General features: G+C 33.0%; 1 protein-coding gene across 1 annotated transcript in view; it reads right to left on the bottom strand.

Annotated features, from left to right (window-relative positions):
* tspan4a (tetraspanin 4a) overlaps window positions 1-7,171 on the bottom strand; it is a 206,174-nt gene that overhangs the window by 181,940 nt on the left and 17,063 nt on the right. The window lies entirely within an intron of this gene.

Consider the following 7,171-nt stretch of genomic DNA (forward strand, 5'->3'; position numbering starts at 1 on the left):
TTTCTCCCATTTTCATCATATTTTCTCTCATTTTCATCATATTTTCTCTTATTTTCATCACATTTTCTCTCATTTTCATCACATTTTGTCTCATTTTCATCATATTTTCTCTCATTTTCATAATATTTTGTCTCATTTTCATCATATTTTCTCCCATTTTCATCATATTTTCTCTCATTTTCATCATATTTTCTCTTATTTTCATCACATTTTCTCTCATTTTCATCATATTTTGTCTCATTTTCATCATATTTTGTCTCATTTTCATAATATTTTGTCTCATTTTCATCATATTTCTCCCATTTTCATCATATTTTCTCTCATTTTCATCATATTTTCTCTCATTTTCATCATATTTTCTCTCATTTTCATAAAGTAGTCTGGACTCCGGCGTACAGAGATTCCACGCAGTGTGAAACTGTCCTCAAACATCTCAACTCGCCGTCGGTGAAATAAAACGAGGACAGATTTAGCTGCTGCACAGATTATTTTTCGCCTCAAATCTTTTTTTGTTTTTTTGTTTTTGTTTGACAGTAGACACACTGTGTCTACTAACAGAAAATGTATCTTCTTTTTAAAAAATGAAATTAAACCACAGGAGAAAGTCCAGGTAACGAGCTGCCAATGCTTTTTTTTTATTATTATTTAATAGATATATTTACCATTTAGAGTTATTATTCTGCAGATTTAGCTTAAAAAACATAAAATATACAATTTTTCACTGCAGATACACCATTAAATAATGATAAATGTTCTTTTTTACTCCATTAAAATGCAGAACATGTCCTGTTTTTCTTCTTTGTCTTTATCATTTCTTTCTTTATTTCTGTATTTATGACAGCAGACACACGATCAATTAACAGAAAATGTACCTTTAAAATAAATTTTAAAATAACTTTACAGGAAAAGTCCAGGTAATGAGCTGCCAGTATTTTGTTTTTGTGATGATTTTATGGATTAATTTAACATTTACAGTTGTTATGCTGTAGATTTAGCTTAAAAAAACAGAAAAATATTATTATAAGCAAATAAATAGATTCAGGTAGTCCAGAGAAGAGCTGCCAGTACTTTTTTCTTATGATTTTATGGATTTATTTAACATTCTGTGTCATTGCATTCAATTGTATTTATTAAGTACCATAAAATATGCCATTCTTCACTGCAGATACACCATTAAATAATAAACGTTCATTTTTGCACCATTAAAATACAGAACATGTCTTGTTTACTCTTTTTCTTTACTATTTATTTATTTTATTAGTCTTACTTTATTTATTTCTACAGTATAGACACTACTAAAATGTACCTTACCTGCCAATACTTTGTTTTTGTTCTTATTTTATGGATTTATTTAACATTTGGAGTTATTATCCTGTAGATTTAGTTCTAAAAAACATAAAATATACCATTTTTCACTGCAGATACACCATTAAATAAATATGAATGCTTTTTTCCATTATAGAATTACCGTTAAATCAAACTCTGGTCTCATTATTTGCAGGTTAGTTGGGGGTTTAATCTCTCGTTGCTTCAGTTCAGGTGAAATATTCAGACCAAAGCAAACGCATTTAATCACGTCTGATGGAACGTCTGACACCTGCAGCTGATCCATAAATATCTCATCCATCATAAATTCATCTTCCTGGAGAAGAAGCTTGTGATGCGTTCAGGGGCATCTGTATTCTGCTGCTGCGGGTTATTATTACTGGACGTCAGTCACACATCAGCCGGGATGTTCCTGTTTATTTATGGACAGCAGATAAATCCTCCTGAAGGATGAATTTACATCGAAAACGTCCAGCCTCCTGCTCACCCAACGGGTTGCTGAAGATCCAGATTAAAGCCAGAAATAAATGAAATCTCCTCATTTTATATCATATTATAGATGTATTTATATCACTTCATACCGTCTGATGGAGACTCTAAAGCTGCTGAATGAGAACAAATCAGACCACACAGACAGAATGATAAATAATTTTCACTGTTATTTAGAGTAAATCTCCCGTATAAACACTGAAAATCTTAAACAAATGATGGATGAATAAATGTTTTTTTTAAAAGAGACCATTTGTTCTATTATTTCAGTTACAAAAATAGAAATTTTAAATGTAAAAAAACTGGAAAATATACAGTTATAAAACTGTTCAGATATTTCTAAAATCTACTATATAAAAACTGCAGATGTTAACTAAATATGTCAATAAATGGATAAAAATGTGCTGTTTGTCAACCAGACTTTGTCCTGTAATTTGTAAAAAGACCGTTTGTACAATTTTGACATCCCAGTAGTAGCAGTCAGCAATAAAAAGCTGAATTTACATAAAGAAAATCATAATTTACTCACATTTCTGCAAAAATACTGAACTACAAGAGGAATTAATTGGTTTTTTGTCTAATTTGTTCCCTCCGTTACATTCTCTGTTAACATTAAAAACAGACTAGAGGACATAAAAACATGAGCTGATAAAAATGTGATTTTAAAATGTAAAAAACTGGAAAACAGAGAATCCTAAAACTGTCCAAACACAGATGTTCCTTAGAGCATCAACATCAGGAAATGATTTCAGAATGTTAACAGGACCTCTGAAAAATGTATTCTGGTTGTTCTGCTTTTAAAGACAAATCCACCGTATGAAAACTGGAAATGTTAAAAAATAAAAAAAACAGAAAATATGCTGGTTGTTCCTCAGACTTTGTCGTCTCTATAAAAATAGACCATTTCTTCTATGATTACATTTATATTTATTCTATTATTACATTATAATTACATTTACAAAAATAGAAATTTAAAATGTAAAAAACTGGGAAACATACAAACACAGATATACTTCAGAATGTGTGGTCTGTGAATTAAATGTATAACAGAATAATGAACATTAAACAAATCTACTGTATAAAAACTGTAAATATTAAATAAAAAATCTAAAAATGTGCTTTTCTCAAATAACTCATGTTAGAACTATTTTCCAGCAAATTTTCTGTGATAAAAACAGATTTTTAAACAGAAAAAAACTCCCATTTCTGCAGAAATACTGAACTATAATAAAGAGGAAATGTGTTTTTTATTGTTTCATTCATTATAGTTTTGTTAACATTAAAAACAAAGACATAAAATGTAAAAATCTGGACATTCTCCTGTGAATCATGCTCTGTCAGCTGATTTTTACTAGAACAACTTAATTAACTTCACATTTCTGCAGAAATACTGAACTCTAATCAAGAGTAAATCTGTTTTTTTATGTCTAATTTCATCTTTTTAACACATGTTCTGTTAATAATACCAACAGAAATAAAAACATGAGCTGATATTCATGTGATTTTAAATTCTAATGTCGTACTGACTGAACAGGTTGTTTAAGATTAAACCCTGAAATCAGTACAGATCTCCTCGTGTCTCTCTGGTTTTACTAAAATCCTCTTTTTGCTGGAACTATAAGTCAAACGGATCCATGAATCTTTTTACAGCTTCAGATTGTGTTTAAAGCTGCTGAATGAGAACAAATCAGGCCGTCATGTTTCCTCCGTCCTCCTCCACACAGACAGGATGATGAAGAATAAACTGATTTACTGAGACACTCTTCTTTAAATGTGATCCTCCTGAAGCCTTTTCTGTCCTTTTCTGGCTCTGATTGCCTCTGTAGAGAAATAAACTCATCCAATCAGAGCTCATTCAGTCTTTCTGATCATTGTCTCTAACAGAACCTTTATATACTTATATATAAATATAGAAAAGGTTATATAATATATATATACATATATATATATATATATATATATATATATATATATATATATATATATATATATATAAAATTCTATATAACTTCCAGAACAGACTTTGTGAACTGAGCTGCTTCTGTTTGTAAAGATTAATTTAATATTCCCAAAATGTCCCATCTTCCATGACATGTGATTAAATAACAGAAAATCTTTATTTTTTTATTTTAGATTTACAAAAAAATGTCCTGTTTTTTCTATTGTTCATAACCAGAATATTATTATTTTTTTAATTACAGGACAAATGAGCTGCTTTTGGATTAATTACATTTTTAAATGTAATTTAATTTAACTACAGAGAAACCAAGAAATCGTTTCTTTATTATCATAGATTTACAATGAAAATCAATAAAAACGTGCTGTTTTTTCTGCTGTTAGTTCATTTTTTTTATTTACAGGACAGACTGTGTGTGATGAGTTTCTGTAATTGTGAGGATTTATTCCTGACGCTCGTAAACAAGCGTGGCGTCTTAAATAAATCCTCCGTTTCATGTTTTCCAGCCAGACGTTTGTCCTCTTTCAGGTTCAGTATCGCAGAAAAACACTCAGAAGATGAGAAAAAGAGAAAAATAAAATAAAAACAGTCTGATACCGACTCCTGGATCTTCTCCCTCCAGGAGCTCCAGAGCCCTGGAGCTCCTGGAGGGAGAAGATCCAGTCCCCCAGAGGCCTCACTAATTATTTGTTTCCATGATGCCTCTCAATCCTCTTATGATGAAATGAAAATAATTGGAAATATAATACGGAAAATATCCCAAATCCGACCTTAAAATGAGCATCATGGTCCCAGGATGAAAAAAAACATTCAAACATGGAAACATTCAGGTTGTTTTACTAAAAAAAAATAACATTTTCAGTTTTTATGCTGCAGATTTACTATTAAATCACTGAAAATGTCCTGTTTTCCCCTCTAGATACACCGTTAAGCCATAACAAATGTTGTTTTTTTATTATAAAATCACCAGTTTAGCCAACAGAAAGTAAACTTTTTATTTTTGTAAGTTTAGTAAAGGCATAAACTCATTTGCTGATACGAGAAAATCAAAGTGCAGACTCTGCTGGAGACCTTTTTCTTAGGAATGTGTTAAAAGTGTAATTATGTCTTCCATTTTAAACACAGGAACATGCAGTATTTTACATCCTGTACCCGCTAAGTGGATGATTCATGTCCCTGAGCCTTCATACTTTAGCTGTGACATGCTAACCGACCCTTAGACCGCTGTGATCCATCAGCAGCGTCGTTAGCGTCGACTCGCAGCAGATTTTCTGTAATGATTCTCTAAAAAGAAACTCTGAAAAACTTCCACGGCTACTGCTTTTTTCTCCATTTCAGCAGCTGTTCCTGAGTTTAAGCCGAACAGAGTTAGAGAATATATCGTGTATTTCCTGCAGAGATTCATGAATTAAAACAGATGGAGCGAAAACAAACCGAGACGGAAATATTTACCAAACTGGAACTGAGCTGAGAAAATAATGAGAGGTTTCTGTTTTAAATCAACTCACAAATGGCTTTAAAAGATATCACATTTCATAAATATGACACAAAACATTAGCTTAGCATCAGTTAGGAGTCATATTTATAAGAAAGGCCACATATTTGTTACATGCTGAGCTTTAGATTTTAGCGATCAAACAGGCTAATAGCTGCTATTTGTAACCAATATACATTAAATATTTTATATTATCATCTGTTTTCTTAATTTTTCACTGATCTGTCACTTTTACTGTCCACTAAAGTCCACATCTTAAAGCTGTATTATCAGTTTTTGTTTTCCAAGACTCTGTTTCAGGTTAATCTGTGGCTAACTTAACCGCTAGCCGTTAGCGTACCATTAGCCACTGTGAGAGCAGCTAATGTCCTGATTCTTGTTCAGTTTTTGCCAGTTCTTTCAACACAGAGATGAGTCTGTCAGTTAGAAAAGAGCGTTCAAGTTTATCTGACTTTAGAAGGATGCTACCACTCTACAGATAGCATTAGCTGCAGGTAAGAGGCACAGCTAACCCCTCAGTGATAGCATTAGCATTGCAATGGGTTAGGGTTAGGGTTAGGGTTAGTTAATAAGTTCCAGCTGCACCGGCAACAACACATGAATTATTCAGGTGTTTTTGCGTTGTAATGGAGAAACTGGGCATGTTTGTGATAGAGTTTGGTGTTTATATGTCATATATCAACAGAAAATTAAAATTAGACTCAACATATACATGAGCAGGAATGAGAATAATAAGCTAAGCAATGCAAGTCACTCAACTAGAAGTGGTAATAGCTAAATTAAGAATGCGCTCACTAGCCCATGATGCAAATGACTAGCCTATAAATGCTATACCTTAGCCTACAGATGCTAGTTGCTAGACTAAAATTGCCAGGGACTTGCCTTGAAATGCTAGTGACTAGCTCTGGAACACAAATGACTAGTGTGGTCACTAATCTGGCATGTTAGTCCAGGAATGCTAGGGATTAAGGTAGAATTGCTAGCCATTACATTAGTGATGCTAGTCTCTAAGTAGGAATGCTAGTTGTTGGCAGGAATAAGAATGACTGAGTAACATTAGGCACTAAAATAGGAATATTTGTAGCTAAGAATGCTACTTGCTAGCCTAGGAGCACAAATGACTAGCCTAAGGATGCTAGTCACTGGCCTACAGATACTATTGATTAGCCTAGGACTATCGGTGACTAGCTTTAGAATTATGGTGACTAGCTGAGGAATGTAAGCAATTTAGCTAGTTGCTGTCTTAGGGATGCTAGTTGCTGGCAGGAATGAGAATGACTGAGTATAGTCACGAAAATAGGAGTGTTTCTAGCTAAGCTAAGAATGCTACTCACTAGCCTGGGATGCAAATGACCAGCCTAGAAATGCTATATCCTAGCCTACAGATACTATTTGCTAGATTAAAACTGGCAGATTTGCCTTTTCATGATGACAAACAGAATTTTTGATTTATGGAGGTTTTATATTCTTCCCCGACATCCACGAAAGTTTGTTTTATTGTCATAACATCATGACAAACAACAAACAACAAGGAGCTATAAACTTTTCCAGTTCATGTAACCAGGCTACCAGTTTTCCTTCATATCTGTCCTGTTAAACCATCCAGACTACAGCCCGTTAGGAAGATTCAAGACCCTTATCAGAACAACTGATCTCCAGTCAGCTGGTTAACAGCAGTAATATGTAGTAAATAACTTCCTCACTGAGCGCCGAGACATCCATCATCAGTGGAGAGCAAATGATTTTAGAATCCAATTACATGTTCCACTGAGCAGGATAATGTTCTGTCAGTGTGTTTCCTGTGCATGTGTTGCTTCACCATAAAACACCAGAAGAAACACATCAGAGCTACTTTTATGTCCTTTAGTGAAACCTCCACATATGATAACTGCTAATCAGAAGCT

Source organism: Acanthochromis polyacanthus, chromosome 2 (assembly GCF_021347895.1).
Source record: "Acanthochromis polyacanthus isolate Apoly-LR-REF ecotype Palm Island chromosome 2, KAUST_Apoly_ChrSc, whole genome shotgun sequence".
NCBI classification, from domain to species: domain Eukaryota; kingdom Metazoa; phylum Chordata; class Actinopteri; family Pomacentridae; genus Acanthochromis; species Acanthochromis polyacanthus.